Source organism: Thermobia domestica, chromosome 9 (genome assembly GCF_964235325.1).
Source record: "Thermobia domestica chromosome 9, izTheDome1.hap1.1, whole genome shotgun sequence".
NCBI lineage: Eukaryota > Metazoa > Arthropoda > Insecta > Zygentoma > Lepismatidae > Thermobia > Thermobia domestica.
The window spans coordinates 71,625,362-71,652,389 of NC_137462.1; the positions used below are offsets into that span (position 1 = coordinate 71,625,362).

The window sequence follows — 27,028 nt, forward strand, 5'->3', positions numbered from 1 at the left end:
GCACAGATTCAAATATAAAGTAGAAACTGGGTTCAGTTTTCTAAGGACAGAAATCAATGGAGAGCTTTTGTAAACGCGGCACTGAACCTCCTGCGTCCATAGGTCATAGAGCTGTATTAAGTTGATGATATATTTAATTTCTTTTTATTTGACAGAAATGTTATTACAGGAACTAAAAGTTTTTCTGTAGTAAAGAGGATTTCGATTCGAGGTTAGCTATTTACATTATCACTAAAACAAATTTGGTAGTGATTTTTATATAAAATGGCACCCATAATTTCTTTCAAAGTCTCTCTCTCTCTCTCTCTCTCTCCCTATATATATATATATATATATATATACTGCTCCACAAAACTTAAGCAACTCGAAGAAAGTGGCAAAAAATAAAACGACACCATCACTGCACCAAGTATAATGAACAAACCGACGGTCTAGATGCACAATGCAACACAAGTGAAGACGAACAATACAGTTAGGATGTACAGAGAGACCAAAAAGTTCAGCACAACAATACTTCAACAGGTGAAGCTGGATTGTGCGAGGGCATAGGCAGTCAATATGGCGTGTGACCACCACGAACAGCTATACAGGCACGACATCTGGCCTCCATGCTGCAAATCAGAGTGTTGATCAAGTCTTGTGGCAGATGTTGCTACTCCTCGAGGAGAGCTGCTCCCAGGTCAGGGAGAGTGCGTGGTGGTGGACTGTGCTGCGCTATTCGCCGTCCAAGAGCATCCAACACATGCTCGATGGGATTCAAGTCTAGCGAATATGCAGGCTATACAATACGCATAATCTCTTCGCTCTCCAGATAATCGAAAACAAGATGTGCACGGTGTGGGTGAGCATTGTCATCCATGAACAGGAAGTCTGGGCCAAATGCTCCGCGGAAATTGCGCACATGTGCATTCAGAATTTCATCCCAGTACCGTTGTGCTGTTAAAGTGCCATGTTGCACAATATGGAGGTCCATTTTCCCATTCAGCATAATTCCATCCCACACCATAATGGAACCACCGCCATAGGACGGCCGTTCAGCAATGAAGTTTGAATGATAGCGTGTTCCTGGCTCTCTCCACACTAAAGTCCGACCAGAATCATACGACAAACTGAATCTCGACTCATCGGAGAACATGACACGCGCCCACTGGTGTTCCCCCATGCAACATATTCCTGACACCATGTGTAACGCGCACGTTTGTGCTCCACTTTCAATGGCGCACACAGCACAGGCCTTCCTGCATACAGTCCTGCTCTGTTGAGCCGACGACGAACAGTTTCACGACTCACGCGTTGTTCTGTACCCTGAAACAACTCATTGGCCAGTTGAGAGCGTGACTCTTGACGGTTACGTTTGGCAGAAATTGTGAGAAATCCGTCATCGACGGCCGACGTCTTCTTCGGACGGCCTCCTCCATGACGTCTACTGACTTCACCTATATTTTGGAAGCGACTCCACAGCCTTGACACAACGCTTTTGTTCACGTTGAATTCCTGCACCACTTCCACTTGCGATCGACCCAATTCCAACCGCCTTATTATTCGCCCGCGGTCAAAGTCACTCAAATGTCGTCTATCAGTCATTGCAAGGTGTGTACCATACACAAGAACCACTAACACAATGCTTGGAGCCTCGGACACTACTAGGCTGTGGTGTACGCCTCATGGCATAATTTGTTCACCGTGCTTGAAACGGTGCTGCTTATGCAATAGAACGTGTGATCGCCTTGCCTGTGTGTCTCTGACGCGTCTCTGTGTATGTGCATGCCACTAACCAGTGTTGAATGGGCCCCACACGTCGCTTATACAACGTTCTTTCAGGTTGCTTAAGTTTTGTGGAGCAGTGTATATTCCCGTTTGTATGGGCGCCCTTTTAGTAGACTTGTCCACCGCCCTCATTAGTATCCCAGCACGGCCCTGCAAGCCCCGCTGCTTGAAATGCAAGGAAGAACATCTCACATCAACATGCCCTAAAAGTACACCAGCTTATTGCTGGAACTGCGGTGGGGACCACCCCGCCAACTATAGGGGCTGTCCTGTCTTTCAAAGAGAAAAAGAGCGCAGAATCAAAGCCAAGAATACCACTTTTGACAACAAACCCTCCTCATCAAGCATTACTACAAACAAGAATAACAACAACTCAACAACACCAGTAATTGACTCAACAACTGAATATCCTCCATTGCCGAAGAAAACAACTTATGCTCAACAAACGAAGGACTCTACCCACACACCTCCTCCATCAACTGAAGCCAATTCTTCATTTGGAGTCTTCACAGCATCATTGAAAGAAATAGCCGAGCTCTTCCGTGGACTCAAATTCCAGCACATTCTTGAACATTTTAAAAAAGGAATTCACAAATTCAAATTGGCTTCAGACACAATTACAAAACTTACAATAGTCATGGATACAATCATGGAAATATTTGATGATGGCATCAAGTAAGCTCAGACAACAATTGTCAATGATTTTCTGGAATGCAGAAGGAATAAACCGTCAAAGACATGAACTCCAACACTTCTTACATGATAGAAAAATAGATATTGCACTAATCTCAGAAACATGGTTAAAACCCAATATCTCACTTAAAATCCGGAACTATCAGGTAATCAGAACTGATAGAATTCATACATGTAAAGGTGGCACAGCCATAATAATAAAAAGAGATATATATATCGTATATTCAGCTACAACTTCCTGCTCTCAACTCCATTGAAGCTACAGGTATACAACTTCTCGCAGCACAGGCTAATCTAAATATCATCTCAGTTTACAAACGACCATAAGCACAATTGGATCCCAATGATCTCACACTACTGCACAACCTTGGAGCACGAGTCATAATAGCCGGAGATCTGAATGCCAAACACTCTCTATGGAACTCTCGAAGAACCAACAGAGCTGGTAATATCCTGGAACAGGCTTTACCAAATCTTCATCTTACACCCATGGCCCCAACAGAGCCAACCTACTACCCAAGAAATGGAGCACAACCGGATATTCTGGACATGATGCGATACGAGAACGTCACAATCTTTCCATCACTTGACTCTGACCATAACCCAGTGTATGCTGAGTTTAGCCATCTCACCACCATACAACACCATAAATCACCAATCTCCAAAGCTACGAACTGGGACAACTATAAACTACTCCTTACAGAATTAGTGGATCTTCATTCACCGCTAAACACAGAATCAGACATAGATGACTCCGTTACCCACTTCACTGCACATGTCGTCAGTGACTTCAAACTTTCCACAACCTCTATCAACAATCCTCCATCTACGGTAACAGATCAAGAAGCTCGCACCAACTTACTAATAGCCATCAAACATTGGGCTCGCAAAAACTGGCAACGTACACGTCATCCACAATATAAACAACTCTACAACAAACTCAAACAAAAAGTGTCTAAACATCTTCAACGACTAAATATACAATCCTGGGAAGAAAAAGTCGCCAACATTACACCTGGTAAATAGAATTTTGGAAGTTAGTGCACTCACTTAGCAAAACAGCAAGCTCTTCAAACAATCTGCCATTACAAACACCGCAAGGACTCATTTTTAATCCTGACGAAAAAGTACAAGATGCCATGGAACTACAATTTCAAACTCGTCCGGACATATATGATGGAGATACAATACACCAAGTTCATCGTCACAATAATCAAGACCTTCCACCCATTAATCTAGAAGCAAATCAACTATCCACCCCAGCAGAAATACAAAGAATTCTCCGTGCCTTACATCCTAACAAAGCAGCTGGCCCAGACGACATCCCTTCTTCAGCACTAAAACATTTTCCACGAAAAGCAATAGTACAGATATGCCGAATCACCAATGCTATTCTCCGTACAGGACATTTTCCATTTGCATGGAAAATAGCAACAATAATAATCATGCTACCAAAATCTGGAATGGACCATAAGTTTACACAAAATCACAGACCAATTAGCCTCCTAACTCATCTCAGCAAAATTACAGAACGAGTTCTTCACATCCGTGTACAGAAATATATACAGGAACATGCACTGTTACCATCTCATCAATTTGAATTCCGACAAGGCTACAGTGTCACTGCTCAGCTTCTACGAATCACAGAAAGAATACAGTATAACTTCAACGATAGAGCCCACACACTGGGTCTCTTCCTAGATGTCGAAAAGGCCTTTGATAAGGTATGGCACTCTGGTCTCTTCTACAAACTCCGACTTCTTGGAATTCTTTCTATATACATCAAATTGTTGGAATCATATCTCACAGGACGCACTTTCCGAGTGAGATACTCATCGCATATCTCAACTATCAGAAACATCAATGCTGGAGTACCTCAAGGCTCATGTCTGGCACCAACACTGTATAACTTATATACAGCAGACATCCCAACCACCAGGAACTCCATGTTGGCCACGTTCGCCGATGACACGGCCATTTTTACCTATAGTCGCAACATAAATTTCGCACAACTCTGGATGCAACGCCACTTGGACCAAATTTCAGACTGGACAAATAAATGAAGAATCAAAATCAATACTAATAAAACAGTTCTAGTATACTTCACTCGAGGCCGACTGCAACCTCACATCAACATACTGTTCAACAATCGACCTCTAAAACCAAGACCAGGAGTAAAATACCTCGGACTACATTTAGATAGTAAACTCACCTTCCAAATACATCTCAAAACAACAGCTCAGAAAGCTCGCCAACGTCTTTCAGCGATATATAGTTTACTACACTCGTACCAACTCACTCTCAGCACTCGCACAAACCTCTACAAAATGTTCATCAGATCAGCCCTAATCTACGGTCATCCAATCTGGACCATCGCCGTCCCATCAAACAAACATCATCTGCAAGTTGTCCAAAATAAAGCTGCAAGAATGATTACTGGTCATGATCGCTATACAAGAACTCAACAACTCCACGAAGACGTCGATTTACCATTCCTGGAAGACGTTCTCAATATCCAATCCAGAAAATTTTGGCGCCAATTACATGATGCTGTAGACCCAATGCTACATGATCTTGGACACTTAGATCCACCACGTCAAATATATCCAATGCCTAAGGCTCCATAAAAAAAAAAAAAAAAAAAACTACATGTTTCAGCGACGGTTCCTGAACATTCACAACTACAAGTACATATGAAATACACAAGATAATATCTACTTCGCATGTGAGCCAGGGGATAAGAAAAATATCTTGAAATTCAATAGTAAATATAAAAACTGTCAAATACTCGCAGGTCGCAGGTCATATAAACACAAAAAAATGTCAGTTTTACAAGTAACCCCAGTACGTGTTTTAAAACTTATTCCATTAAACTGTAATATATATATATATATATATATATATATATATATATATATATAGAGAGAGAGAGAGAGAGAGAGAGAGAGAATCACTGGCGCAAATCCCGGAGGGTGAGGAGTTCATGTCTGGTCCCTCCAATCTTGGAAATGAAATGAAATCTTTGAGTTTTACGTCCCACGGTTATGCCGGTGAGGCTAAAGGAGACGGTGATTATGAGAGATGAGTGAAAATGGTGGAATGAAGAAAGTGGGAGGAAACGGGAGAACCCCGAGAAAACCCACGAGCACGGTGTTTGTCCACCACAAAGTTCACTTGGCGGGGGCTGGGATCGAACCCGGGACCCCAAGCACCAGAGGTGAACGCTCTACCACTGAGCCACCGCGCCCCCCCTCCAATCTTGGAACTGAGGGGACTGTCCCCGCCAATAATATCCGATTTGAAATGTGCTTTTTGGGGAGAAATATTATGATTTGCGTCCGATTACCACAAAGTAAAGTAAAATGAAATTGATATCCTCCCAGAATAAGCCTCAAATCTGCCCGCGTCCCGATGTTAAAGACAACTCGGTTTCCCTGATCGTCCACAGCATCGTTTTTCAACTTCAAAAATATTTTGAACAACGCTTTAAAAAATGGTTATTGGAACGGTTTTACCCGTCCCCTCCCACTGATTTTGAAGACAGATTTGCGCCGCTGATATATACAGGGTGTTTCAAAACAACACCGACAACGTTTGGGAGGTGATTCCTGACATCAAGATAAGACAAAAAGTATAGACCATCCTGGCAAGACTTCACTTAGGAATTAGTATATGCCCTATCCAAATACCCATGCTTCAGAATTCTGCGGTCTTCCGCTACATTTTTTTTTTATAGTTGGTGAGTACTTCAAGTTATATGCCCATACCCAAACTCCCTCTGCAAAAATTGCTGTGTGGATACCTTTGGATTCTGAAACACGTGTTTTTGGATAGTACACATATTAGTTCCTAAGTGAAGTCTTGATCCGACTACGGTAGATCCCATAGTTTTGGAGCTATGAACCTTTAAAGTTCAATTTTTCATGTTTTCGGCAGCCTATAACCCCGAAAGGAAGCATCTGTGCACACATATATTCAGTGACGTATATACTATTTTTTCGGGGGGCTTTGGTAACTTTATTCCTGGAATTGTGAAAACTCTGCAAGATATCTTATTTACTTTAAAGTAGTAAATAAAATTTCGGGGGGCTTAAGCTCGGAAGCCTCCTTAAATACACAACTGTATATATATATATATATATATATATATATATATATATAGTGAGCAAAGTCAAATTCACAGTCTCCTTCACTAGTGCTGAAATTTTACTTATTAATTTCAAAATTTCTGAAATAAAAATAAAAATCTAAAATAATGTAAGAGAAAAAGTATTTTGTTCATTTTTTAGCAGCATTACTCATCGGCAACCTATATTTATTTTAAAATAATTAGTTCTATTACACACTGTACGTATTTTTAAGTTATATTTCATGCTCATGCGAGAAGTTGACATGATAGCAAGTACTGTATAACTGTAGACAGTTGGCGAGTGCGTGTGCTGTACGTGTACATGTTACTGAGTCCTTTTTAACACAAGCACGTTATTGTATTTTTTATTTTAATTCATGATTCATTCAAGTTTAAATGGCACAAGCTGCTATGTAAAGGTGTCTATAGTCAATATTAACAGTTTCTTCTGAATTTTTCATAATTTCTCGTTGACGAGGACAAGTGACCGAATAAAATACCAATTAGGCCGACCGAATAAAATACCGAATAAAATACCGACATGGCCACCCACAGGGGCCAGGAGACAACGAGGGAGAAGTTGCTCCCTTCGATTTTCGAAGTTTTCAGTTCTTAAAAACATATGTCAAAACATATTAATTTGATTTCACGTACTATAGTACGCGATTATCCCGAGAAAACCCACGGACATGAGGTTGTCCACCACAAACTTCCTTGGCTAGGAATCGAACTAGGGACCTCATGCACCAGAGGTAAGCACTCTATCACTGAGTCACCGTGCCCCTCCCCCACACGTTTGTTTTAAGGGGTTTAAAGGGTTTAAAGATTTCATATAATTTGAAAATAAATTATATGAAATCTTTTAGTTTAACGTTCCACAATTATGCCTCTTAGGCTAAGGGAGACGAATGATTAAGTCAAGTAAATAATAGTGGAAGTTGATAATGGACAAAGTAAAGTATGATAGAAGAACTCGTGGAATAAGAATGTGGGAGGAAACGGTAGTACCATGAGTTGAGTTGAATTTCAGTTTAGCGTCCCTTTCAGCAGCGAGGCTATGTGAGACGTGGACCTACTGATTAACGTGGAATCCGAACCACATGAGCTCCCGCCGGGAATCGAACCCGGATCTCCCGCGCCAAAGGCGCGTACGGTAGTACCATGAGAAAAACCACAGACACTATATATTGTCCACCACAAACTTGGACGGGATCGAACCGGGTTCCCCATATACCAAAGATAAGTGCTCCACCACTGAGCGACTTGTCCCTAAAGGATTCCGAGATATGGACATCTTAATATAATAATTGCAACCCACACTCCCTCCACCTTCCACGTTGAATTTCCAAAAATTCTTAGTGGTATCTTAAAGTCACAGGCCTTATGCACTGTCCAAATTTCCAGTCAATCAGTCAGGATTTCCTGCTTCCTAGTTTTCACACGGAGACTTCGTAGCCCATGCAGAACTGAAAATGGGAATCTTGATAGCACGTGATCCCTTGTTTATAATATCCCATAGATCGACCTTTAGTATTGTCGTACCTCACGTTCCGATCCGTAGTATCTTATTTTTACCGCCATTTAATCGTACAGAACCTCGAAAGAAATAACTAGCTAGGCTATTTAAAACTGCTACAGTATTTCTTTGTGACAGCGCATTACTACCAATGTCGCGCTGGCGTTAATGTGTCTAAAGTCATTAACAGAAGCATGATGTGCTGATTTTATGATTGCCAGCAACAAGGTATGTGTGTATAGTTAAATGAGTTGGAAATTCATTTATTCGCCTGTAGGTGTCTCTTGTTTTGTTACGACGTATTTTGCGTAGCTGCGATTTGCCGCTGGATATATTTATGATTGCAGTCGGAAAACAGAACATAAGCAACAGTTTGTGTCGGTTGTTAGCAATGGAAAGGTGAGTGAGGATACGTGGCTCAATGGATGAACAGAAACTCTGTTTTTAACACAGCAACTGACTGAAATGAAATCATGTGAAACGATAACTTTTAACAAATGTGTTTTTTAAACTCAGGTTGACAAGAAGCGTGCGAGAACTTTCACTGAGAGCAGTAACCTTCTGTATAAGCATAGAACTCGGTGAGTAGGTCAAGTTTTATTGTTTTTTTCTCCTTTCGTTCTTAACGCTGTTCATTAATTTTGTTAATAACTTCCTTCCTGTTCTCCTGTTCGATAGACATACCAAAAGAAAACTTATTTGAGAAACTAGCAACTAAACAATTAAATACGCTTTTACGAACAATGTAGTAGTAAAATCGTAAGAATAAGTAAATTGTTTATTTGGAAGTTGAATGTGTATGTTGAATGTGAACGTTTAGACATCAAAATTACGTGAGATGAAGTTTTGTCGCAACACAACAACATTGTTACAGAATCAATTTAACTAAATTCCAAACTTGTATACATTATTTATTTAACTGCATTCATTTTCAGATAAGTGAACATGTAAATCAGTGATGGGCAAACTACGGCCCAAATGCGGCTGTCCGCTCTGCGACATGGTTCCTAATTTGACGAATGAAAAGAATAGGGTTACGTCGAGAAAAGTTGTATTAGAAACAGACTGACAGATGATCATTTAACTTCGCTTCTAAAAATCCGTGCATTCTTGTTTGAACTAGATTATGAGAAACTTAAAGGAATATTAAGGTTTTATATTACAAGAATTTTGAAAAAGGTAACGCTGTTGTTTTAAATATTTTTTTAACCCGCCTAAATATTGTCGTTCTTTCTTTGGCAAACTTTTTAAAAGAAGTTTGTCCACCATGGATGTAAATTCAGAGAGAGAAATTCTATTTTTCAGATGTGATTGGTTTTTTAAAGTTTTATCATAATCTGGGCCGTCCCGTCGGTTGCAGGTCCTGGGGACTAAAATAAATTGCGGGTCCAGACGAGGGTTCTAAAACACTGGCCCTCATTCTCATTGAGTTGTTATAAAGTAAACGTTAACCTGGCTACTAACCAGGGGTGCCCGCAGAGAATTTTCTAGAGGGGCTCATCTCCATGGTTGCTATATTTCGTCTGCTATTTCTGATATGTAATATACGTGTACATTTTCATGATCCAGGGGTCCCCGTTCTGCCCCACCATTCAGGCACCCATGCTACCAATCCATCTTCAGTCACTGTCGCTCGCTCGGCTTTACTATGTGAAATAAGTATGGAGCGCTGTGATAAAATAACCAACCTAGCTAATAACCTACTTTCTATCTACATATACAAGCCAACATCTTCTAACCTTTCCCGGGTCTAGTTGATGCAGATGACAATCCAACATGAATAAATTATTTCGTGCGTCAAATTAACCATTTCATATCAATGCTAATATAGGTGCACTTCGCAACATTAATACAGTATATGGCCGAAAAAAATGGTTCTCAAATTATGGTTACTCTTCAAATGCTCCAAATCCGAAGGATCAGTTAGAATAAGTGAACTTGGTATATTTCCTGAAGGAGTAACTTTGCTTTAATGGCATGAGGCTCCTCGGGTTCAGGGCAGGCCGGTAGCCAGCCCAAAATTGTAGGGGGGGATGAAGTTAGGGGGGACCCGATCCAACTATATTATAGTTCATCACCATATTATAGTTCACTTGCAAGCCTACCATGAAGATTTTAGGGGGGCAGCAAAATTTAGGGGGGCCGGCCCCCTAGACACCCCCTGGATACGGGCCTGGTTCAGGGCCTGAGGCGTTTGCCCCATCCATGGGTTTTAATATTGTCTATCCATGAATAACTTGTAAAATGAACTTCTGTTTGTAATTGTTATTTTCGTATCTAGAAGAAATGAAAAAGTTGTATCTACCAAGAATGCATGCAACAAGCATAGGGGCGTCATTTGGGGGGGGGTCAGGAGGGAGCAATTGCTCCCCACCAACAGTTTGAGGAATACATGTACTTTAACCGGTTGTCTACTAATATACTACTATGTCTACTAGTACAAAACGTAAGTCTTATTCCGATGATGCTCTTGTCCCTCTTGGGCCGTAACTTTGCAATAGTTTATGAGAGATTGAGTAAGGTCCAATGCTTGAAGTAGGGGAGGGGCATGCGGGATATGGCATACCCCATCTCAGGGGAATTATAATCAGTCTGATTGCTTGTCCGCGTTCCGTAATGCTTTTCGCTTATTCTGAATTGTAGTAAAACATACCATTTTCTCAGATTTTCCGCTTCTATCACTGATTTATCCTAAAAATCTTTTAAAGACCTAACTTAGGTCTTAAAATTAGTTGAGGAAAAATCAGAGCAAAAGACGACCCGCTCGGGAGAGTAATGCTCCCGGAAGTACGTTTTTTCGCTCGCTACCCAGACAGCTGTTTTAAGTTGATCACAAAATTTATATCATGGAGTACAAGGGGAACAAAACGAGCCCCATATCATGGAGTACAAGGGGAACAAAACGAGCCATGTGGGGCTTCTAATCCGTTCCTATTATTACTACTACTACTTATCTGCACAAAAGTAAGTAAATCACTTTTTTGAGAATTATTTTCATCTTATTTTAATTTAAAAAGTGTTACAAAAATGTAAAGAAAAAAAAAAAACACCTTGGGCCGAGTTTGAACTCACGCCAAAAGAGAATTTCGTTACTAACATATAGCGCTAGTCCACTCGGCCACGAAGACCGACATATTGTTTGATTTCTGCTATTTGATTGCAATGTGGCAAGAAATGGATAACGCCAACCAATCAGAACTGTGTTTTTCGTTCTTACTTCCGGGATCATTACTCTCCTGAGCTAGTCCTAGTAAAAGGAAGTAAATACATGTAGTTATACAACTTTGAACTCTAAAGGATATACGTATCGTTGTATATTTTGCAGATAGATCAAGGCGTCTAAGTATAGTAAGACTTCATGCAGCAGTTGAATTGAGCCGCTGTAGCATACCGATGGTATATTAAGATGCGAAAAATAATACGAGCTGTGATGAAGCTGTAGGAAACCAGTAATCACTAGACAAGTATTTTGTGCTTTCAAACATTAAGAATTATTTCTTAATGCACTCGCAACTACTTTTAAGTTGAGCAGTAGGAAAAGAAGTTTATTATGATCAGTCTGGAATATTGTGCCCGTTATAAAACTATTTTTTATTATTTATCTGTATCTTTGTGGTGGACACACTCAGTGTGAGTGAATTTTCTCGAGGTTCTCAGTTTCTTCCTTGTTCATTTCTTTATTCTATAATTTCGCTAATCATCAGTCTCCCTTCGCCTCGGAGTACAATTGTGGGATGTTACACTTAAAAAAAAATCTTTTTATTTAAAATTTGTATACCTAGCCTATTTTTTCTGTTCAATAGAATTTTCAACTTAAGGAAGAAAAAGACAAGTGACTGTATATAGCTAAATCTTAAAAACCCTCAATCATATAGGGTTTTAATTTCTGGGCTTTTGGCATCCATGGCCATGTTAGCCCATCTCACATGAAGAATGATGTCCCTCGGCGAGCACATTTTCCGGGGAAAGGGAAGGAAGGAAGCGGCCTGGAACCTGTGTTAGGTACCACCCTGGCATTTGCCTGGTGCGAAGAGGAAAATCTCATTCAGGAGGACTGTCCTGAAAAAGCTTTTTTTTAAAACACTTTTTCGACCGAGTGCTCCCACCGGGAATTGAACCCCCAGGACCGAACTTCAATCATATAGTGTCCCAAAGCAATTCTTGCTACGCTACTACAGCTGTGAAAACTTAAACTCCATTATATTGATGTAATGCCCAAGTGTTTGTGATTCTTTTCTCAATCTTGCTCTTTTTTTTTTTTTTTTTTTTTTTTTTTATCTAATTTTCAACACGTCAGGAATGTTATGTGCGAACCTATTTGACACACTTCTGCAGTAATGCGCGATGACACATACGATATTACGCAGGCAACGTTTGCACATAGGGAAAATAAATATATGAACCGTGCACTTTAATTTTGATAAGAGGGACAATGAAATGCGATAACTTGTTAAAGAACTTAATCAAAAAATATGCCTAAGACAGCGAGCGTTGCTGTCATGGAAAATACGTGAGATACAAGGAACTTTTAAGTTAGAAATTCACGTGGCTCTTTTCAGCTGGCTAAATGTGTAAGGTCAGAAGAGTGTATCGGAGAATATACTGGGAGAAGTAGTCAGAATGAAGACAGAGATGCAGAGAAGTATTTACAGTGCACGAGGGGTGATAGATTCCTCGATTATTCTAAAGCATTAGAATTCGATTGCATGAAAGAGGAAAAATTAAATAACCATGTAATCGTAACTCTATTGTTCATCTGTACAACAATTTTGTTTGGATAGGCACATTATATAATCCAGTGGTGAGCTCTTGTTTCTGCGGCGATATATCTTTTAGTTTAACAATGTAGTCACTAGTTAAGTCATTCCTCTCAGACTCTTCCTATAAAATTCTGGTCTTCACAGAATCCTTCCTTTTCAGCGACACACTTATGAAACTAGACCTGCTACTTATTGTTAGTAAAATTCCATTGAATCAACAATTAACAGCATTTCGCACACACACAAAGGGAAACTACTTTTATTGTATCTTACTTTATTAAATACTTGTATTTTCATCAAATATATACTTCATGTATTAAATTTGTACATAGGTTTAAAAAGTTAGTACGCGGAATATCATAATTTTAGGACGCGAGTTGTTAAGCAATAAAATGTTATCACATAAAAATTGTATGTTGTTTTAGTGTTTCAAAATCTTGAATAGATAGAGACGATTCTAATAGAATTGCATAACAGGTAAAGTGTCTTTATTTCTAAACTCAACCTTTTGCTCACCAAATTAAAATTGCCCGCTGTAGGAAAGGATATCACATTCTTTCACATGACGATCACTGCACACATTGGTTTACATAAAGTGCTGTAACTTTAGTGTTTATTAATATAATTTCTAACGAAACAGACACACATCTTAAATACATTGAGAATATATTGAATTTTTATTTGTGTTACTTTGAATTTAAGAATATGCGAATATATCTGTTCTTAAAGTTTGAAGCCCAGCTCCTACCAAGTGGGATTTGTGGTAGATAAACATCGTGTCTCACTATCACAATCTTCCTTAGCCTTCGTTAAACTGCCCTTCCCAAAAAATGAAGGGCAAAGGCAGGGGCGTCATTTCATACTTCTTTTGAGGGGGGGGGGGCAAGATCACCACCGACATATGACTTTCACATTTTGTACTAGTATATTAGTAGATAATCTATTAAACTATACGTATTCGTTAAACTCTTGGGGGGGGGAGAAATTGTCCCTCCTGCCCCCCTGAATGACGCCCCTGGGTAAAGGGTTAAAATATAAGATCCGTTATTCGCTATCAGTTATTCGATAGAGGATTTGAAAATACTCTTATTAATTGCGAGTATTGATTTCAGTTCCACTTCTTCGAAGGATGATGCGGAAAATATAAATCAATCCCAGGTAATTAGAGAAATAACTGGACATTGTCCAAAATGTTCGAAGAGAATAATTAGTCGTTCTCATCTGGACTTTAACTCTGTTAGCTGCAAGCAGTTTTGTTAAGCAGCTAATGAAATTGCGCATTACACTCGCCCGCATATTTACGGATCCCAAACGTATCAGGTATCTGGTCTTATTAGCCGATCCAGATAGGACATCGAGTCATGACCTAGATATAGCAGAAAGTAAACACAAAATGCTGTCGGCCCTCGTAGCAGAGCATGTTAGCTCAAAATGCTAGTAAATAAAATAGTTTTTGCGTGGGTTCAAACCCAGCCTAAGGATTTTTTTTTTCATTTTTTAAAATTTTCATATAATAAGATTGAAAATAATACTCAAAAGTGATTACCTATTTTTTAAAATTTTCATAACACTTTTTTTTTCAATAAAATAAGTTTGCAGTTTTACTATACGGATTCATAGTAAAAGTAGTAGTAGTAGTAGTAGTAGTAGTAGTAGTGGTGGTAATTGTAGTAATAGTAATAATAGGAACGGGTTAGAAGCTTCGCAGGGGTTGATTGGGTTTTGTTCTCGGCATCAAATGGGCTAATTAAAGACTTGACCAAATTTTTCCGTACACTATATGACCAGCTAGGATGGCGCGCGAATACTGAAACGTTTGGGACCGGCAAAAAATGCCACTCGCCCGCTTCAAAATACAGAAATGTTCAACTCAGTCAACTATCACTTCCCTGTTCTTCATCTTTGTTGCTCCACGAAGCACTCCGTTGAGCAATACGAAATATGTAAAAAAAAAAAAAAAAAAAAAAAAAAACTGGTTTTTAAACTAGTTCGTTTGTTCTAGCTGTTTGAAAAAAAAGGTTACTATGGCGGGACTGAAGTAATACACTATGGGCCTTATACAGAGTCGTTTTGACGTATGTTTAGCGTCATATCTACTAAAGGCCTGACTTCTGCAGGAAACATATGTTAGTCGAACTCTTTGGTATGGCACTAATCACGCGTCAGAACGACTCTGCATAAGGCCCTATGTCTCCAGGAAAAGAAAGTATCATCACTTGTTCCTTTTGACATAATGTTATAAGAACTAGGTTTTGTTAACGAGTAAGGTCAATATTACTCGAATAGTGAAATACACCGAATGAATGAGAGCATTTTTGTTAAGTAAACAGTTGTTACACTGATGAACAATAAGTGGTTCAAACAGAAGCCCAGTGAACAAAATGTTTTAATATGTTTCTTGGTATGAATAGTTTCCTAATGCATTATACTCTTTATTATCTTATTGGCACCTGCCCAACAATAGCAAACTAATTTAAAATATGGATACAAATTATATACTTTGAAAGATATTATTCCAGTGAAAACTATTAGGGCCTATTCACTTTTACTACGTATACTTATAGAAGAGGATTTGTTTCGTGACCCAGCGGAAGATGAGGTCCGGAGAAACAATAGCAAACAGAGGCATGAAAGTATCACTGTGGTCTTTGCGTGTGGAGAAGCACTATTCGCAATCACTGTACAAATGGGCAAATTAATGACTTGCCCAAATTTTTCTGTAAATTTTACAAGACCAACTTAAAACAGGTGGCTAGGGTAGCGCGCGAATAATGAAGCACTTGGGATCGGCGAAAATGCTCATTGTATTGGTACAAATCTGAAGAACACTTCTAAATGCTGTTTCTACGTTACATGACTTAAGTTTGGCACCAAAAAAATAAATTCCCCACATATTAGTGTACTTATCCTAGATGAATTAACATATTTCACGTCTAAATTTTTCAAAAATGACCCTCATTTTCTTAATCTGCGCCGAATAAACAGAAGACCTCAATGTAGTTACCAACTGTCATTGATTCCATTTTTACTTATATTTTTTTTAATCAAAGGCCCCACAAGGGAAGAAAATATTCTGAGACATGTAAAAATTTCTGGTCATTATATAATTTTTTTATAGAAGAGGTTTATGGAATTACCGGACTCCAGTCCAAGCTACAAAATAAGATAAATCAGCTAAGGTTTGTAACCTAGCTGTTTCGAAATATAATACTGAAAAAAAAGTTGTTTTAAACTTTTACGATGAAAGTAGGGATGCGCACAAGCCGAGATTTAAGCCTGTCTCGAGAAAATGTTGTCTCGACTCGAAAATATGTTCCTGTCTAGACTCGACTCGAGTTCGAGACGAGACAAAATATACGAGTTAAAATATACACACATATTAGCCAGAACATTACGACTACCTACCTAATTGCCACTATATCCATTTTTGGCAAGATTAACAACGGCGGCGTGTCTTGACATGGACGCAATGATCCTTGGTAGGTCGCTGGAGAGAGTTGACATCACATGTGCACACACATGTCACTTAATTCCCGTAAATTTCGGAGAGGGAGCGATGCGCTCTGTCATCACGTTCAACACATCCCAAATGTGTTTGATTGGGTTCTGATCCGGCGAATTGGGGGCAGCACATCACTTGGAACTCGCCCCTGTATTCCTCGAACCACTCCATTGCACTCCTGGGCTTATGACATTGTGCATTATCTTGTCGAAAAATGCAACTACCGTTGGGAAACATGGTCGTCATGAAGGGGTATACGTAGGCTACAAGCAGTATGCGATACGCCTCGGCTGTCAGTGCCTTGCTCGAGCTCCACTAGACACAAAGATGCTCACGTAAATGTTCCCCAGATCATAATTAACCAGAGAGAGCGTTCACCTCTGGTACTTGGGCTCCCGGGTTCGATCCCAGCCCCCGCCAAGTGAACTTTGTGGTGGACAAACACCGTGTGCGTGGGTTTTCTCGGGGTACTCCCGTTTCCTCCCACTTTATTCATTCCACCATTTCATTCATCACTCATCATCACCGTCTCCTTTAGCCTAACCGGCATAACCATGGGACGTAAAACTCAAAGATTTCATTTCATTTCATTTTTTCATAATTAAGCCGCTGCCGCCAGCTTGTTTCCGTCCCGCAATGCAGGTGTCAAGGAGCTGTTCCCTTGGAACACGACGGATTCGCACCCTGCCATCGTCATGAAGAAGGTATCTGGATTCTTCAGACAATGTAACCCCCTGCCACTGCGCCAAGGTCCAGTGGCGATGGTCACATGTTCATTTCAGTCGTAGTTGTCGATGTCGTAGTGTTAACATTCGCACATGGATGGGTCGTCGGGTGCGTAGGACCATCGTTAGGAGTGTTCGGTGGACTGTGTTCAGACACACTTCTACTGTACTTTGCACAGCATTAAGGTCTGATGTTAGTTCGGCCACAATTCGCTGTCTGTCCTGTTTTACCAGTCTGCCCAGCCCAGTGATACCAGTTTTGTAACAGCGAAATTCCCGTCCGAAACCATAAATTTCCCGTTAGATACAAAATTTCCCGTCAACTTCAGTAGATATAATTTACAATATCTATAGCAGGCCAAAATTTAAACAAATAGAATGTACAACTTTTTTTTACGAACAATATGGCGTTTTTTGTGGTTTGGAAGGGATGTTATGTTCAGCAAAGCAACTCTTAATTAAATTATATTAACCTTAACACGATTCTGGTGTTACTTGCACACTGCTTGTTCCTTGCCACAAAAATAAATAAATAACAATTTAAAATGTTTAAAAATGCAGCGATAAGTAGGGTGTTTTCCAATAGTTTACATTAGCTTGATGTTTCAAGTCTTTTGTTTGTTTGTGATGTTCACTTTAACCCAGGGATAAAGTAGATCTCAGAAGATAGGGGGACGCATTACGTAAAACAGTCTCCTGTACCATTCTTTTCCTATTGTAATTTTTAGAAGTGGGTGATGCCAGATATTTTCTGGAAGTGAGGAGACGACATCCACGTGCGTTCCCCCTCAATTTTAGCCCTGCTTTTACCCAGGGAAAAGTAGATCTGAAAAGGTGTGGGGACGGTAGGTAGCGGCATGACGTCACGCCGTTCCCCCTGCCTATCTTTGCCCATTGTAATTTTTTTTAGGAATTGAGGGGACGCCGTACATATTTTTTTTCGAGGTGGGGGGACGGCGTCCACCCGCATTCCCCGCACTTTTATCCCTGCTTTTACCAAGAAAGAGCTCAATGTTGCAGGCTAGGTTGTTGTACGCCTAGAAAAGTAGAGAATGCCAGAATTTCCAGTTTTCAGCCTATTTTAAAGAAAAATTCCCGCATTCCAAACAATGCTCAGAATTTCCCGTTTTACGGGAAATTTCCCGCCAACTGACGTCCGACATCTGTAATGAGGTGGGGGCGCCCAACCCCTCTACGTTTGGACGTCGTTCCCCCTTGGTTTCGCCACTTGTTGAAGACACCACAGCACTCCTCGAACATCCGACAAGTCCTGCAGCTTTCGAAATTCTCGTGCCGAGCCTCCGGGCCATTACAACCTGCCCTCGATCAAACTCAGATAAATCGCGCGTCTTCCCCATTGTATGTACTGTACACACGACCAGCACTCTCACTGATACTACATGCACCGTACGTGTGTCAGAGTAGCAGGCATTCCTCGGCAGGTGACGCTGCTGTAGCCTGAATGGGTTTATATCGATAGTAATAGGTGGTGATAAAAACACAATAACTATGGTAAATTACTATAGACTGCCAATTGTTCATTAAGAGAATTTATGGCGTTCACTTTATCGCAATAGTTTTATACAAATTAGATATAGGATACGGAAAATTGTTTTATATAAACAAGATAATCTATTATTATTATTATTATTATTATTATTATTATTATTATTATTATTATTATTATTATTATTATTATATTTAAAGTTCAATCAAGTATTACGACATTAATTATTAATTTTAATTAACTGAATCGAGCTGAAAATTAAATCTTGATTTCGTAAGATTAACTATGAAGTTTATGCGTTCTGTACCTTTCTAAAGTGATAAATGGTGGAATTGCTTTCAAGGCTGTTTCTGAATGAATACTTTCCTTAAAATAATATTAAAAATTATAGAAAGATTTCCGAGACATTCGAGTCGAGTCGAGATTTTTACGAGCAGTCTCGACTCGAAAATTAGAGTCGAGAAATAAGTTTTTCTTGACTCTTCTCGAATTTTACAGTGTGTGTCTCGACTCGATTTCGAGTCAAGTCTAGATTCGAGATATGTCCCGACTCGTGCGCATCCGTAGATGAAAGTGAAGCTTTTCTCGACTTTTTTGAAAGTACTTCTACGTATGTCCCTAATTGTTTATTAACCAAACGACACAATATATTTTTGCACTCATGTGCATTGCACAGTTCTAAGTAATTCGGCTCAATAGTTACATATCTCTATGAAAAGAACAACAAAACAAATTGAGGACATACGTGCGCTGCGTTCATTCTAACGCTTTCTTGGAAACAAGGTCTAATTGCTACTGCAACGTCCCGCTTAATTTAGTTGTGGTGTACCCCGACGGATCCGATTTCGGCGTTCAATAATGCGTTCATAATCATAAATAGAAACCGGGAAGATTAGATTGAACCATTTCCGGTTTCAATATTGATTCCCTGGTTTGAACTTCCTCTGCAATTTTATGCTTTGCAGCCAAACTTACTTGATTTATGGGTCAAGTATTTCGTACTTCTGCATAGATTTAAGACTTTTCAACAAGTAGGATAGGATTATAGGTAACAATAGCTGTTTATATTTTGAAGAATGGATTATAATAGCAAAGTTACAGGTGAACGCTAATAATTGGTTTGGATACTGGCATACCACTAAGTTCATGCAATATGGATTTTCAAATTATAAATTGCTTTATTTGTATCAGAATTTCGCCACTGTTTAAATTGAAAACGCAACTCATTAAGCAACTTACCAGGGACCCTTTGCACCGTCTCTATCACATTTAGTTAAAGAAATTCCCTTTATCTTCCAAATGATATTTCTTTAATGATGACCTTCGCTACAGTCATTAACAGCACGGAGATGTGAAGGAATTTTTAAAATCTTTCTATCGCAATACTAATAAAAATGTGGTAGTTACGTTCACTGTTAAGATTGGAATTTGAACACTTGTTAAGGTTGCAGTTTTCTCATGGAAAAGTGCTAATGCCCCGTTCTGTAATTGACGTGTGAAAGATTTCGGACTAAAGTTAATATTGTGAAGTGTTAGTCTTACTGGTGCACAATTAAAATGTCAAACATAATTTCTCTGGTAGGTTAATTGATACATAATCATTTAAAGACAAAGGGCGGTATACAGAGAGGATTCGTTAACAGAGGGTTAGTCACAGACTAGTTAGTAAGAATACTAACTCTACCTAAGAATACTAACCTCTTTACTAAGGAAGATGCACTTTTTGGTATTCAGTCTACTTTGAGTACAACTAAAATCAGTGGCGGCCGGTGGATTGTGGTTTCGGGTGTTGCAGTACGAACGATAAGAGACAGAAGATATAAAGTTGACTCATTGACTAATCAGCATAACTTTAGTTGCAAATGCTATGTGACATGTGAAATTAAATAAAATTCTGTTTTTAAAAAATAAAAAAGCAGAACATTTTATCCGATTAATCACCTTAATTAGTAAGTTCATTATCCTCTCTTTGATTGGAGCAAATCTGTCTAATACATGCTGGTTGAACTCTGGTATTCTTATTGTCAGGTCTTTTTCGATGGAAAGCATAACCAATGGCGATAACCTTTCTTGGGACATTCAATTCCTTGAAAGTGTCAATTCTTTCTCATATGGAAAAAAACTTTTCGTCTTTTGCTGACGCCATAGGTACAGTTAATATTAATTTCAGAAGCTTTGTAGATTCACTAAATATTTTTTCTAGATATTGCGAACGATTCATTCTAGCAAACTCAGTCCCTGACAGTGATCCGAGTTCCTCTTCAGCGTTGACTGAAGAGAGTTCGTAGCAGAGATTAGTGTTATAAAAAATGTACATTGAACACATTTTATTTTTAAAATAAATTGAGGAAATGTATCTGGTGCAAACAACACTACTGGATATCCTGTAAATTTAAACTGGATTTTTTTTTCGAACACCCTCCCGAATTGCCCTTTGCTTGTTTTGTCTTGAAAGCTGGTCAATGTTCTTTGTAAGTTATTTACAGGAGTCATGGTATACAATTCATTCAGAATTTGTAGGTTATTTACAGAATTAAAGCACACACAAAAAATTAAACCTAATAATTAAAAACCAAAACAGCTAATGCAAAAGAGGTACTGGTATATGAATTCCGAATGTCACATATTCATACATCAACACACACACATGTGCTTAAAAGAAAAAAAAAACTACATTCCAAATCATCCGTCTTGGTTGTTACGCAATGCACGATGAACACAATATACTTCCACATGAGGCGAAACAACGCTTACCAATGTGATATGTTCTGGAAAGGAAACCTCGAAACCCGCCAGATGAAGGATCAGCATGTAACAGAAGCATGTAATAAAAATCAAAGAACATCAAAACAAACAGCACTGCTAGTTCTACACCCAGAAATGTTAAGTGGGAGGGGTCCAAAGTATTTGAGGGAGATCCAATACGTCTACATAATATGGAGGCTGTCTTATTCTGCACCCGAAAAGACGATAAATAATTCTTACTTACTGTTACCTATATTTTTAGAAAAAATGATAGAACGATTATTTCTATAAGAAAAAGAGTACATGATGAGGCGTAAAATAAAATATTTAGCCTACATCAATCGTTTCTCTGTTAAACAAGTATAGTTCGTTAAGAAAGTCTACAAATGTTAGTCAAGTTTCGAAATTTTTGGGAGGTCCGGACCCGGTGGACTCCCCTCGTGGATACGCCCCTGAGCATTGCTAACTAGTCCCAAATTCAATGTGGCGTTCCCCATCATACAGTTTTATGTGGAAATTATCAAGAGTATAAAATATACTTATTTTATAAAAGAAATATGTTTATACTAAAATAGTATCCACAGGGGGGGGGAGTGATTCTACATACTGACTTAATATTTGATTCACAAATTACTGTAGAAGAAGCCTTCATTATCAATATAAGCTAAGAATTAACTTGTAAATGCGGGTCTACTTTCATTTTTCTCCTCTACTAGATATTTTCTTTCTTATTTTGTAATTCTGCAATCACTTTTTTTAATTGTCATTATATTGATTTGCTTCAGTATGGTCCCGTAATTTAAAAATATGAATGCTTAAAAACAAATTCCATTTGTTAATTGCTAGTGAAAAAAAAATCAGAAATCTTATTTAGCGCGAAAAATCTTCTTGTTCACTGGAAACCGTGCTGTGTTGCAGAAGCACTGCAACGACCAGTCCCTTTAACTTCTGAGATAGGGGAAAGGAGACTTAACATTTGCTCCAATTGCCGCCCTGAAGAAATCTGGTCGTTGTATGCTCGCTGCAATACAATATAAATTAGACTGTGACGGAGTATTTTTCGCTCTTTAAAACGGATTAACGGAACGGACAGTTACAGAAGTAAAAAAAATATGTTATTTAAAGTGTATGCGAGTGTTAAAAAATATTTTTTGTTCTTTACTACTATTGATAATATTTTTTCTTGAAATACTTTGGCTGTTGCGCAACGCTAACATTAGCCGCCACTGACTAAAATGATGATTTGGGTATGATTAACTTATATAATCCTAATGCATCGGGTGAGAAAAATAAATGTGACAACTACGGAAAAGTAGATCAGCGCATGCGTAGTCTGTAAAAATGAAAATATATGAAATACGAAATACGAAATGTTGTGTCGCACGCTAAACCGTTTGTAGAAGATTAGAATCTGCTCTAGATTAATAAGTCTCATGTGATTAACTTCGTCAAATACTACGTCCTAATCAGAGACTCTGAATACAATTTTGATAACCATCTGTTAGTCAAACCTATAGTAAGGCATTAATCAGACGTCAAAACGACTCTGCATAAGGCCCATAAAGCTTAATCTGGTTATTAAAGTATACGATTGATGTTATTCATCCTTTTATGACAAATTTATATAGATTCAAAGTTGTAGGCATAAAGTGTCTTTATCGGAGAAAAATCAAGAGTTAATAAATTAGTCTCTCGTATATAAATAGTGTTGCCCACGGGACGAGACAATAATTATTTTTTCTCGTCACATCTAGTAAATGTTGTAGAAATCTCGTCCCGTATCTATTCTCGAAATTATCTTTTTATTTTTTATAAATGTTCAAAATTTATACCTCCCGTTCATTTCAGCTAAAAGTTATTAGAATCATTTTACGATAGGTGCATGAAGTGTGTGATAGAACAAAATTTAAACCATATTATTGGAATGTATTATGTAATGATAAATACTCTTTATTATGTTCTTACGAGGGAGTATCAAAAACTAAGGTTACAGGGCCGATATTACTAGAGTTTCGTCTGTTATAGAGAAATTTTAATAGCTTGCATGGAGTTGGCCATTGTGCCGTTTCAGTCACCCATCACCTACGATGCTAGTTGTATGGAAACACAAATTACGACTCGTTTGGAAAACTTCGCGCCAAGTGAACTTTATGATGGACAACCACCGTGTGCGTGGGTTTACTCGTAGTTCTCCCGTTTACTCGCACTTCATTCATTGCACAATTCCATTCAGTTGTCATCATCACAGTCTCCTTTAGACTAACCGGCATAACCTTGGGACGTAAAACTGACATATTTCATTTCCGTTTGGAAAACTGGTCTCGTGAAGAATTCTGCTCAGTTATTGGATTTCTGAGGGCAAAACATGTAACCGCGGTTAAAATTCACCGGCAGCTGGTAGAGTTTTACGGAGAGACTGTAATGTCTCGTCAGCATATCGCAGAATAGTGTGGAAAGGTTGCGGCTGGTAGATACGCAACGTCACCGACGAGAAGTGCGGTGGCCGACCCAGCACGGCATCAACAGATTTAAACATCATCGACCACTCCCTCTACAGCCTGGACCTCGCCCCAAGCAACTTACACCTGTTCCCTCAATTGAAGGAGGCCGTGGCTTTGCTTCTGACAAGGAGATGAAAACATTTCGTGACAATGTGGCTGAACACGCAAGGGCAGAATTTTTATCAGGAGAGAATCTTCAAACTCATTCCACGATACGACAAGTGTCTTATCCGATATGGAGACTGTCCATATATAACCTGATGTCTGTACTATCTGTATTAATTATGTCAACGAACTTTGCTCTTGAAAATGAATTCAACTAAGTAAAAAGATAATTTCGAAAAGGGTTAGTTCCTGCTTTTAGACAAAAAGGACTTTGCACATGGCTTTCCTCTATTTTAACGAAATTAGCTTATCAAGGTTAAACATATAAATAGAAACTGAAGAGTGAAAACTGTAGGCTATTAAGGATTAGCTAGTTCATATAATGGATTCAGTTTCTGGTGTAATTGAAAGTACTTTTTATCCTTAGTAAATTATGTAACTACGTCATTATATTCAAACCATTTAATATTGATTGCATCACTTGCATCTTTTTTGTTTCCTTGAATTGTGATTTCTAGAAGGAAATCCTAACTATATATAAAACTACATGAACTGACATAAATTAAAGGGGTATTTTCGGTTGACGTAGAAAGTTGAAATTTGGCACGATTGTAGCTTACCGGGACTACAGACAGGAAAATTGCCAAAAGTGAATATTTTTAAGTGGTCTAAAGAGGGCATGAAGAATTTCCCCACTGTGTTTGTCCATCACAAAGCTCACTTGGCGGGAGCTGGAATCGAATCAGAGGATTCCACACGCCTGAAGTGAGCGCTCACCACAGAGCCACCGTGGCTCCTGTCTTTCCTTGGTCATTTCAGTCTTTCTTGGTTTTATTTCTTTTCAGCATACTACAGACTTCGAACTGCTGTCGACTGTACTAAGTACTTAAGTGATTAAAAAGGCGCAAACAATTTTTATATATTATTTTCAGATAACTGTATTATGGATATATAATCAAAGTCGTAAATATTTATCTGAACATTTACTAAGTACCAGACGTCAAGACTGAGCTAGATATTGTCAAATGATACTTTATTTTTTTAATAAAGATCTTTGTTTTTACAACATGGTTAGAGATGCTGTGGATTTCTTTGATTGCTAAATACCATAAAAATATCTATATAATCAGCGAGTAAAATGAACATAAAATTACGGGGTAATCCAGTCTTAGTGCGTATATCCTTTCTCTCATTTTATGGTTATAACCACTTAGAATAGACGTTAAGTTTCAGTGCTTCATACTTCTTCGCAGAGCTGTTACTTAATACTTGGAGAAATCTTGTGAAGTTCTACGTTTAGGTTTTAAGTTGTTTATTGCGTGTTGATTACTGAATGGTGTTCTTCAGAAAGTCTCCTGTCTCATGAAACTGATTAATGAGAGATTCAAGGTTCTACAAAATTAAGGTAGGCCCATTACTTTGGCTTTTCGTTTTGTACGATTTTTAACTTAAAGTAAAATAGTAATATAAGGTGTAAAAAAATTATGAAAATTCTTTAACATAAAATCTTTATCTAATAGTAGACTCCAGAAACTATTGTACCCATGGCCGCATGCAGTGGGGAACAAGGGGCAAATTGCCCCCATGAGGTTTTTCGAAGGGTGTGCAGTCCTGTGAATGTTAAGACGTACTAAATTTGCTTACTCATACACTATACTACAGGTACTATAGTTTTGCTGCAGTCAATAGAGATGTGTGAGTAAATAATTGTTCTTTATACATTATGTTCCTAGCTATTAGGTGCACGTTTGTATCAGTATGTGTATTCGTGACTACACTTGTCTCGATCTTCCCTCCGCCCTGGGGAAATCTTGTATCTGTCCCTGATTATACACTTCGCGATCTAATGGCTAGCGTGTGTGCTTTTCGTGCTTATGCTTCTTGATTCGATTCCTAGTAGGGCTGCTTGCGCCGGATATAGACCGGATTACTGATTTGAATCCACTTAGAGCTGTAGGTCCAATATCCCATAGCATTGGTGCTGAATATACTAAAATACTGACGTCACATCCTCCTTGTTGCTTGGTATTTACCATTTTCGTTTCTAAACAACACAGGTTAAGGATCTACATACAAACAGAACATAGAATGTTCTATATTGTGCTCTGGATTGTAAACATTAGAGTAAAATAAATACTTAAACAAAAATTGTAATATCTAATGAATGAAACTAAATATAGAAAAGTAATTAGATAAATAATATATAAAATATTATTATATATATACGACAAGCATTCATAGTAAAATTGGCAAGTTCACATGCCTTTTTAGAATTTTCCTATTGCTATCGTACATTTTGTGTGTTTGTAGATTTTGAGGTAACATTAAAGTCTTAAAGCATGCTCACTTTCTTTAGCGTCAGATATTAAGTTTTAATTAATTTTTTTTATTCAGTAATATCGGTATCGTTTGTAATAATGCAAACATAAGCAGAATTACTGTTTAAAACCACTTCCCGGTCAACTTTATCCGAAGTAACCAGATCCTGACGGAGCAACCCGAGTGATTAAGATTTCCGTATTTGCTTCAATTTGAACTAGGACGAGCAAATTCGCACTTTGTTTCGTCGACCGTTCTTTCGTGATTTATCCCGCGATATTTCGTGTACAACATAGTCGCGCCTGGGAAGAAAATTCGACCCGAACTGGCCTACTTAGTAAAACGAAATAACTCGGGTTAATCCGGGAAGCGGTTAACAGTTGCTTAACATCTCTGCTCAACTACTCATAATTAGATTTTTCTTGTACTGTTATTATGTATTAAGTTAGTAGAGAATGCACGAAAAGATCTGACCGTGGCCCTAATTAAGTATAAATATATATTGTCTATGGACCATTTATCTTGACTTGCCCTTATCACTTCTAAACAGGCAAAATAATAAATAAATAAATAAAAAAAAGTTGAAAATTTTCATCATGCAAATATGGGCAGCGGGACATTGTTTTAATAACTTTGCTTTGCGATACAACCAGATTAACAGTATTGTCAACCCAACATAAAGTTATATTCTTCAAATAGCACTACACCAGGTTATTGCATACTTTAAATGTTAAACAAAAGCTTACAATATCAGACTTG

At 38.4% G+C, this 27,028-nt stretch overlaps 1 protein-coding gene across 3 annotated transcripts in view; it reads left to right on the forward strand.

Annotated features, from left to right (window-relative positions):
* The first annotated feature begins 8,232 nt into the window (after window positions 1-8,232).
* The window catches only part of LOC145694739 (scoloptoxin SSD14-like), a 142,392-nt gene continuing 123,596 nt past the window's right edge, over window positions 8,233-27,028 (forward strand). Inside the window, exon 1 of one of the 3 annotated variants that reach the window (XM_081771324.1) lies at window positions 8,233-8,333. The gene's annotated coding sequence lies outside the window, so the exon portion shown is untranslated. Of the gene's footprint in view, window positions 8,334-8,397; window positions 8,687-27,028 lie in introns of those variants that run through there. The other 2 variants (XM_081771322.1, XM_081771323.1) reach the window with 2 other exon arrangements.